Source organism: Haliotis cracherodii, unplaced genomic scaffold (genome assembly GCF_022045235.1).
Source record: "Haliotis cracherodii isolate W230 unplaced genomic scaffold, xgHalCrac1.p SCAF_12, whole genome shotgun sequence".
Lineage (NCBI taxonomy): Eukaryota > Metazoa > Mollusca > Gastropoda > Lepetellida > Haliotidae > Haliotis > Haliotis cracherodii.
Genome location: NW_027266267.1, coordinates 4,806,810 through 4,817,901, shown reverse-complemented (window position 1 = coordinate 4,817,901; position 11,092 = coordinate 4,806,810). Strand labels below are relative to the sequence as shown.

The 11,092-nt window shown below is 36.1% G+C and overlaps 1 long non-coding RNA gene across 1 annotated transcript; it reads left to right on the top strand.

Annotated features, from left to right (window-relative positions):
• Positions 1–4,540: 4,540 nt before the first annotated feature.
• Positions 4,541–10,162, top strand: LOC139457458 (uncharacterized). The gene is made up of 3 exons (XR_011652592.1): positions 4,541–4,837; positions 5,092–5,173; positions 9,669–10,162. It is a non-coding gene; the product is annotated as an uncharacterized lncRNA (long non-coding RNA).
• Positions 10,163–11,092: the final 930 nt, after the last annotated feature.

The window sequence follows — 11,092 nt, the reverse complement described above, 5'->3', positions numbered from 1 at the left end:
TCCGGAAGGTATCCGGATGCAAATTTTCTTCATGACTTGCTTCTGGTAAATAATGTTAGCCTGTGCATTACAGATACCTGTTGTAATATTCTGTGTTATTTTAATGGTAAATATCCTCCTAAAACATTTTTGGAGAAGAAAATTGTTCAATTTCATATTTTGTCCTTTTTGGATGTTAATGGTATTTAATGAACAAACATCAGTTCTTGTATAATGATATCCTTAAATTTCATGTCCAGACTTCCAGTTTGTACTGAGAAAAAGAAAAAGTCATTGACAATGTGCTCACTTGGGCCTTTGGTCCTAGTGAGATGATAATAAGACTATTTGTAACGGTACATGTACTTGTTATATCCAAAATACTAACTTCATTGACATTTGCCTCACCCTAGTTTTATGGTACTACAGTAAGCTCTTCCTCAGTTACTGTGAATTATTTTATTAAAAGGGATTGACAGTTAATTTGACACTGGAGTTGTAACCACTGCACATATATGTGTATTCAAATAATATAACAACGATGTGCTTAATACTTCACAAATATCTCCAGAAATAGGCATTTTAGTTATAATTGCAGAAATACTCTATGAATGACCCCTTCACTGTTGCCTTGATCTTACACTTCAACTGAGTTATCACTTTTGAGTGTGAATTTGACCTTCAATATCAGTGATAAATATTTCAAAAACATTTCAAAGAGCTATCCGGCACATAAACCAAATATGCAGTCCTTTGGTAGAATTCAACATATCATTGACCAAAATATGGAAGTAATGTAACCAGTATATGTATAAGAGTTACTAAGACTTCTGTAGAAAAGGCAATTTAAGGGAAAATGTAGTATATGTAGATCACACACGACCTTTTTCCCACTTCGACCCCTGCCCAAAGGAAGAGTTAGACCACAAACAAACTTTTTGTCTGGTTGTGACTTTAACCTTTGACATAACAGATCAATATGTCATCAGACGTTTTCAGAGCAAAGGAAACATGTGTTATTTATCTTGAGATGCCCAAGCAATGCATGGTTTCATAAGATAAGTGTGGCTATTAAACTGAGGCAAAATCATGAAACATCCCCAACTACACAGCTGGTAAATGAAACATAAACAACAATCAAATTATCAATTTCTTTTATTCATATGCCTATAGTATATCGCACATTGAACAGTGTTCACATGATGGTTCCTGATGCAGTATGCAATTTCATCCTACTCTTCAATACTCATAACAGAGTGTGATAACTGTTCGCTTGATAGTACCTACGGATTATGTTCACCAGTTCAGATAACTTACTTTCCCTCAATCCTCCTTTTCTTTCTATATTGCCATGGATGAACAGGAACCAGGATGAGGGGATAACAGTTAGACTCTATCTCTGCTGCATTGTGTTAGTAGAATTGTGAACTTTCCATTTGGTGTTTGGGTCCACATTTAAAGACAATAAGTCCCATTTATCATTCCTTTCAAGTGTTTACAAGAATTTCCTGAATGTCCTGGAAGAATTACACTCCAGCTTGGCATTGGTTGGTCTTCTCACATTAGCCAGACCAGCCTTTGTGTGTCCCAGTACCATTTGGCATACAATTTCTCGGTCGGCCTCCATTGAAATAACAGGACCCTCATCATCGCTGTCTGCAAATCACCTCTGATATCTGAAGGGGTGCAGCCTCTGTTTAGGACTCCCTTGTCTGGTCCTTCCAGACTGTCAACCTGGAGTACTCATCCAGGGATCTCAAGCAGGACCTCAGTTTCTGCAGCATTATGTAAAAAGATTTTAGCAATCAAAAAGAATTGTTGCCACATGTACTTACAGATAGAAGGCAGCAAAATCACTTAAGTTGTCATATGAGAGTCTTGTTATATGCTAAACATTTAAGATAATCACATCTCAAATCTCAACCAGACAAACCAGTGACTAATGTTATGAACTCGGTCCAGACAAACCGATGATAACTATTATGGACAATATCCCACATCACTGTGGTATGATTACATGTGATCAATGAGCCTACTCAATCACAACCTTATCTATTAATGAGGCTTGGAATGCTGGGAATCTTTTAAAGAGATGTCATTTAGTGATTGTTTCAACTCATCAACATGGAAAAATATATATTCACAATCCTTGTCATATAGCCAAACTATTGCTGGATGCAGTGTTAAATAAATGATTTGGCTTTAACACTGCTTTGAACAGTATTCCAGATATATCACCGCATGTTAGTTTGATGTGGGAAGAAAGTCCTAAGTGATGCAGGTCTTTGATGAATCCCACGAGTATGTGTACAATGCTGACAAACCTAGCAACATAATCGGGGAGAACCAGGATTTGAACCCATGACTATAGGTTTCTGCTAAGCCCAAGAGATGCAACTCTGCACAGAAAATTGTAGTGCCTTAGATAATAGGACATCCGTGCCTACAGCGATAAGGAACAAACTGAAGACATATTTGCAAAATAACCATATGAACCAAACAGAATAATTTCAAAATATTTACCACTCACTGTTGCTCTTCTATGGTCTTTCTTTGCATTGATGCTGCACGGATGACTGTCTCTTTTATTCATCCGGACATTCTACAAACATAAGTAGCATTCACATCACAGAAATGTCCAAACTGTACATGTTGTACATTTGATTCAAATGAAAAAACACTGGTTGTGATTCCGACTTAGAACTACCCTAATCATAATAATTCATGTCAAACATTCAGAGATGACATTTATCCCCATATTTAACAAATGTTAAAACAATATTTTGACAACAAAGTCAGGGTCATTCAACACATACATTACATAGGAAATAACTTGTTCGACAATGCAGAGAGATCCTCACCGAGGTGAATATCATTCCATGAATTATTGCCACATTTTCTTGAAATGCAGATTAATGCAATGCAGTATTTACTTTTATTTCTCGGCTATTTGTTTGGCTTTTCTATGGCACTGTTTTGACAGAGATCTAACCTTGATATGACACTTTGTTCAGAAATGATATAAATAAGAGAATACTTTATTATTCCAGAGAAAATTTGGGTTACATAGTAAAAGCACAGAGAAACAAGTATAAGATTCATGATTTAAGTTAAATACACTCGACCCGTGAAGATTCCGGGGTAGACTAGGTCTTCAGCAACCCACGCTTGCCGTAAAAGGCCATTATGCTTGTCGTAAAAGGCGACTAACGGGATCGGGTGGTCAGACTCTCTGACTTGGTTGATGCATGTCATTGATCTAAATTCCGTGGCTCGATGCTCATGATATGAATCACTGGGTTGTCTGGTCCAGACTCGATTATTTACAGACCGCCGTCATATAGCTGAGTGCGGCGTTAAACAACAAACCAACCTAAATACACTCATACATACACACACAAACACAACATCCAAACACCAGGGTTAGAAATTGGCACTAGTCATTTTGACATTTTAAAGGTATTGCTATATGCTATCATTTTAGGACTAGTGGACTGAAAGTGCAAACACTAATCAACTAATGAATTGAGTGGTCAGACTAGGTTGTCATCATACTCTGAGGGCATGGATCTTTGCTGAAAATAACAATCACTAGATTGCCTGGTCCATGTCCAATTATTCACAGGCTTCCATCACAGAGCTGGACTATTGTGAGTGTGATGTTTCACATTACATTGAAATATACCATGATGAATACATGTAGTTTGTATTTATCACAAACAAAAATACTCACTCAATACTTGGTATCCTCCCTGAGGATGTCCGTGAACCTCCCCACAAACCCTGAACATGCTGAAACAGAAAACAACTAACTTGTCTTTATCCTTTCAATGTTTCAGTGTGAATTTGTTAAAGATTGATAAGCTGTCATTATTCATTGTAATCCATATCTCACTTTCAGGTGGTTCAGGTGGCAACACATGATTGGAATTGAATGCCACGTTTTGTTTGACATGCACTTTGCCAGATTTATACCCTTGGTAACTAACCCTCCTCATCAAATCCCAGCGTTATGTTGAGAATAAGGACACGACCCTTAAAAGTCCTGCACTTGTAGCTCTTATGCAATCCCAAATAGAAATATCATGTCACAACAAACACTTGATCATATTAATTACAAGGGTTTCCGAAAACAACAAAACTAAAAGGGCCCTTGGCGTTTACAGTAGTAACATGGATATCAGGAAAATATCTAAATCAATCCGTTCCATAAGATCTCTGTATAGAAATCATGGAACATTATGTCTCGAAGCCCTGCTACGTACCTGGCATCTGCAAGCTGCTCTTCCTTCCTTCGGCTGTCAATCGAGTTTTCGAAATACTTGACGTCCTCGTTGTGGATGGCTCAGGTGGATTTCGACCGGGATTTCCGAGTTAGAGGTGATTGAGAACAATGTATCGATACACGAGGTAAGCATATCGCAATCAAGCATCACGGTGTACATCGATTACACGAGGTTTGAGTGTTTGTTTACATTTGTGTTCCAAAATGGCGCCCTCGACCATACAGGGAATTATGGGTAGACTTGCTTGTCCCGGAATAACACGAGTTGGTCACGAATGACGAGCGGTCATTTCTGCAGCTGTTACGGAAAGAGACGAGGTTGGCCGATTACAGTTCACACAGGCCATATTGGGAGCCGCGGGGATTTCGACAGTGTGTATTAGGAAGTATACCTATGTGGTGTATGGAATATGCGTTTGCCTACCATGCCAGGCAGTGTGACAAGGGATATCCCAGCGGATGTAATATTCCTACAGCAGAAATGTTTCACAACCTCGATTGCAGGGAGCTGAAGATGTGACATATTCAGACAGAGACCATAATACATAGACTGTTATATGGTCTCTGATTCAGGTAAGGAATATGTTAATAATATTGATCACGTATTAAAGTTATTTATCTTCTGTAAGCCACTTATTCTGTTTTATATATGTTAGTAAATGTGTGATTTAATTTTTGTAGGATAAGCAATCTACCTAACTTATGTTAATCCTTGCTAATGTATATGATGTAGAAATATGTTTGCTTATTTATATTCCTTTATCTAGATACTCTATAGTGACTCATTTTTTTAGTTCATACCGTACCGACTAAACTTACTTTTGCAGGTGTGAATAATCAAGAACAAATTAAATGACAGGAGTTTTGCAACAGTGAACATTGTGAAGTGGAAGATAAGACATTTGAAAGGTATGGATATTTTCACTTGAACGTGTTGAAGAATACCGTGGTGACAACTTTATCATGTTGGGAATTTTGGCGGTGGGGTAGCCTAGTGGTTGAAGTGCTGTTTGCTAAAAACAGCGTAAAACCATACCCACTCATTTGGGGATTCCGGGTTGGAATTGGTCCCCATCAACCTATGCTAGTTGTAAGAGAGGGTTATACTATAAAGGGAAATAGTACCTCGCCTACTATTGCCTGGTGAAAACAGCACCTTGTTATTTTTTTTACCTTGGGTCTGAATATGCCCGAATACATGAAATTAAACTTGCATGGTCACTTGTAAACACAAATAACTGAGAAATGTTCAAAAAGGTTTACATTAAAAACTAGCATCTACTTGCCGACTCTGATTTGGAGATGCAACTAAACTTATTGTGAAAATATAATATAATAGAAATTAGCCTCTGCTCAAACTTACTCATGATTCTGATTGGGAGGTGCAACTAACCTTATCATTGAAAGATCACATGCTTTGAAGTTTTAAGTAGCTTTACTCAGATTAGCTCAATGTCAAGCTGAACCTGAGTCTGGCGAAAATGTCAAGAAACTGGACAACAGGTATACTATATATGTCATATTTATTTTAGTAAGTAGGAAATAAATAGTTATTTTATAGAAATTTCATTTATATATATTTCGGCCAGGAATCAACATGTCTCTCCAGATAACAGACAACAATTAGTAGCCCTTTTTGCCAAATCAAGGTGCTGTTTTCGTTGGAGAAATCAGTGACATTTTGCTGAGGTGCCGTTTTAGCCTCACCCATAAGAGATAACCTAATAGATCAGGTGATCAGGCTCAGTGACCTGGTTCATGGCATCTGACAGTGACCATCTAACAGTGTGGATTGATGTTCACAAGATCAATCACTGGATTGTGTAGAATTTTGGGCCTACCTTTAGAATACAGTACCTAACTTTTCAAACAGGTCACAGTATCCTGTGATGTAATTCGTAGTATTCTGTTGCCTGGCACACTGGCAAAACAATGCATTGTGATGTCAGGGGTCATTGGATGTGCATATATATGCTCTTTTCAGTGGTCTATCGTCTCCACACTCTATGTTGTTGCATGAGTTTAAATTATTTGTTTACTAAATATTGTTTTAAACATTTATATGTGAACTGGATGGGTAAACAAGCAAAAACTTATTTGAATACCGCTCCAGAATTAGAATACAATATGATATGACAAAAGTACAGTCAAGGAATACAATTATATACATGTTCTTATTATAGAAACTACGTTGTCGGCGCTGTCAGGTCGCATTTTTAGTAGTAATAGTGTACTGCAATATACGGCAAGGAATAGTATTATAAATTTAAGATGCTATGTACAATCACAAAACCTATTGGATAGCTGAATGTAGTCTTCTACTGATTTACGAATTTCTAAGTTTATTTTTGACGTCCTTTCAGGATTACCTAATAGAATTGAATTTAGATCATATCCCTTAACATAATAGTACATATTCTGTCTTAAATCATTGTAATTTGGACATATGAGAAAGAAGTGAAGTGCATCTTCAGTGTGATGGCCACAGCTACATGCAGGATTATCTTATAAATATTGCCTGCGGATGCACATTTTATAACAAGTGCTTGTTTATTTTCTGTATACTTTAATTTCATTTTTTACTTATTACAGTGGTTAAAATGATTATAAATGTAAATTGAAACTAATAATGTGCAATAAGCGGGTTATAGCTGAAACGACACCTTAGCAAAACAGCACTGACTGGCGAAATACTCGCCGAAAGCGAAAACGGCGATTATTACTTGACGAAAATGACACCTTATTTTTTTTTTTTACCTTGGTAAAATAAATGAAATTAAATTAGGATTGATAACTTGCAAAGACCAATAATTGTGAAATGTTAAAACAAGTTTACAATAGAAATTAGCCTCTACTCCAACTTATCCTATACCCGACTCAATTTATTGTGATAACATGCTTTGAAGTGAAATATATGGAATTAAACACACATCGTCTCATACAAACACAAATGCATGTAGTTGTTAAACGTTGAAACAAGTTTACCTTCGAAATTAGTCCCCTACTCCAATTTACTCACCGACTCTGATTGGCAGACACAGCTCACTTGTTGTGAATGTATTTTTCACTTTAAAGTTTAAAGTACTCAATGTCAAGCTGAAACTGTATTTAAGAATCCTAACATGGTGCAATTTTTCACAATGGCCTTTCGATGTGTCATTTGAACATGTTGAAAGGTTTTACAAGGCATATTTGTAACCCAATACTTTCCGTAACGGGCGACAATGCTTGTCTAAAGAGTTGACTAACGCCATCAGGTGGCGATCAGGCTCGGTGACTTGGTTGATGCATGTCATTGATCCCAATTGTGTGGGTCGATGCTCATGATGTAAATCACTGGACTGTTTGGTCCAGACTCGATTATTTACATATAGCCGGAATATTGCTTGAGTGCGGCATAAAACAGCAAACCAAATCATAAGTGTGGGATGAATGATTTGAAATTAGCAAGTTTAATGTGACCTTCAATCACTACAACCTGATCTGAGTCTTGAAAAGATATGACTTTGATTCAGTGAAAATTTGCATCATGATAGTTTCAACTGTAGATACAGTTAATCTGTTTTTTGTACAGTTTCTGTTTATTCAATATATATTTTGTTCAAATAAGCTTTGCCTCTTCACCAACCCTATTCCTCTTTTGGAATAAATAGTGTCTAATAATTAAAACACCATCACCATCATCCTAGTGAACACAACAAAGAAATGCACATCAAATACGTCATTATTATTATTTCTGATCTCTGATAAATTAGAAAAAAACTGTTATCCAGCAAGATACATTTCCTTGGTCCCAAGAAGCATGTTACATAGTAAACTGACTCGATAATTGAATAGCAGTTGTAAAGGCACAACTGACTAAGCCGTCACTACTCAATTAAGTAATTAACAGACAATTGCAAGTACTAATACCCACCCGACACTAATTGCCCTGTTAATCCCTAGTCCACAATGAGTTGACATTGAGTTCATTTTGCTAATTAGCTGTTTTTAGAGTAGCAAGGTAATAAACATCAAAGGTGGGGCAGGCTTTGATCATGTGTTCTGTAGAAGAGATGATGTCACTTGTTTTATGTTTATTTAGGATTAGCTACATCCCTTGATGCTACCAAGGCAGCCCTTGAGATTATCAGACAGTTTGGCTAGACACAAACTGATGTCTCCCTTGTAGCACACTATGTCTCAGACACAGACTTTGACCACTCTGTGCAGATGCATATCAATGCATAAAGAACATTGGGTAGATGATTCAACAATGCCACACAAGTCAAAGTTGGGTTTCACTGTATTTAGAAACAGACGATGGATCCAAAACTTTATAACAGTAATTATGATTAATTTAAACTTTGCCAGGCTAATTTTTTGGCAGATTTGCATGTTATTGTTAATCTTCATTTAGTTAATTTTCAAAATAGATAGGATGAATGATAAAATATGATAATGAGTCATGAATATTTGAATTCAGATCAGAACAAACAGGGAGGGTCACCCCAAAATGTGAGAGTCTCTAGGGGAGACTTTTGACAAAACGGACAATAAAATATAAAGTGCTTTGCATTTTCTTTCAGTGAGGGTTGTGTCAAAAATGAATGAGAACATACCGGTAATACATGACCGGCCCCTTTAATGTAATATACATAGTTTTTAGTTGATGGTTCAGGTTGTACTTTTCAGTTGAATTTCTTATCACTGTCTATGATGGACTACCAATTAACGGTAGATATTTAATATCCATAATAACTTAGATAAATGCTTCTACAGTCTCATCCTAATTTGTCAAAATTTGAATTTCAATATAGCTTCCATTAATGAATTAATTAATTTGGTGAGAATATCTATTGTCTGAATTCCTAATATACTTTCTTTTGTATTTGGTGTGCAAGGGTAGCCTAGTGGGTGAAACAGTCTCTGAAACCCAGGTTCAATTCACCACATGGGTACAATGTGTGAAGCCCATAGCTGGAATATTGCTAACAAGCTGCATGAAACTATACCAACTCACTCGCTCATTATGTTGTATTTTGAGATCACTTACATGACATGTGTTTTGATAATTATGAATAGTTGCATTTATGTATTTATGTATAAGAACCTATGTAACTTAGTTTTGCATAGTCTTGTTTACCCTTCCTTACATTTTGATGTAATGCAAACACTCAAGCAAAATTCAGGTGAACCTTGTGGTATTGTTTTCGAAGACCGCATACATTTTTGTATTTTCTGAACACTTTTCTGTTTGCAATGGCTTATTTACATGTTCAAAGATTGGTTAAATATCAGTTGCAAGATAAATTGTCAATACCTCACTGTTTGAGAAAACAACTTTAAACATTTGTAAATTTATATGTGTGTGTTTCATAACTTTTGACTTACAAGTTTCTAAAGATGTTATGAAATGTTTCAGGTACCTGGATTTCACAATCTGACACCAGCTACATTTAAGAAGATCTTGCTCACACAATTCAGACAAGGGACTCGCCGGAAGATGAACAGTACTCCTGATAACAACCAACAGATTCACCTCAGAAAGTGATGATTCTGAATGAATAATGCCACTAATGTGACTGTAGGTGGTTTTATTATGACACTAATGAAGTCTGAATGAATTTATGCCAAAGCACTGTGACTATGTCCAGGTTGTGTACACCGATGCTGACCATACAAATCTGAATGACTTTTGTGGTTTACTGCAGAAACATAATTGACTTTAGATATTCTTCTTCAATAAAATTCTTCTGAGATTTGACTAATTTGTTTATTTAGAAAATGGCATTGAAGCGTCTGTTCTGTAAGGCCTTGCAAACACCACTGGTTACTTTATGCTAGTTCCTCTTCTTGCTTGATCAAATTTCAATTTGTGATATGTACCAATGAAATGCCATATAATCAATAAATAAGATTTTTTTCCAAAAACATGATTTGTTTTGCTTCATTAGCATAAAGATATATAATACTGATCAGCCATAACATAGGTGCTGAACAAATATGAAATGTACTAATGCCCTGAATGTTTTCCTACTATAAATACTTAACAAAAGTTGTAGTTCCACCATAGTAGACAAATGACATTGATATTTTTTCTGTACTTTATTTAGGTGTTTTCTATGGATGCCATTAGTCTTATGCACCAATTTGGGACAATTGTATTCTGTTTTATATTCCCATGAAACTACACTGTCCCGATATAACAAGTACTGATACCGTTCCAAACTAATCTGTTAATCTCACCAGGGCCAAATGCCAAATCACATAGCCAATGACTTTCCATTTTTTCTGAGTGAGAATGCTGTTTTGCCACTTTTAGCAATATTGCAACAATATCATGGTGGCGGACACCAGCAATAAGCTTCACACATTGGACCCATGTCGCAAAACAACTTGTGAACAATGCATGCCCACATATCTCAGTTTGAGGAGGATATTTACCATTAAAATAACACAGAATATTACAACAGGTACCTGTAACTTTTTCTTTTTCTCAGTACAAACTGGAAGTCTGGACATGAAATTTAAGGATATCATTATACAAGAACTGATGTTTGTTCATTAAATACCATTAACATCCGAAAAGGACAAAATATGAAATTGAACAATTTTCTTCTCCAAAAATGTTTTAGGAGGATATTTACCATTAAAATAACACAGAATATTACAACAGGTATCTGTAATGCACAGGCTAACATTATTTACCAGAAGCAAGTCATGAAGAAAATTTGCATCCGGATACCTTCCGGAAACCTTCCGGAAACCTTCCGGAAACCTTCCAGATGCCTTCAACAACCTTCAAATTGCTTGGTATTTTCAAGTTAATTTTTTTATGTGTTTCAC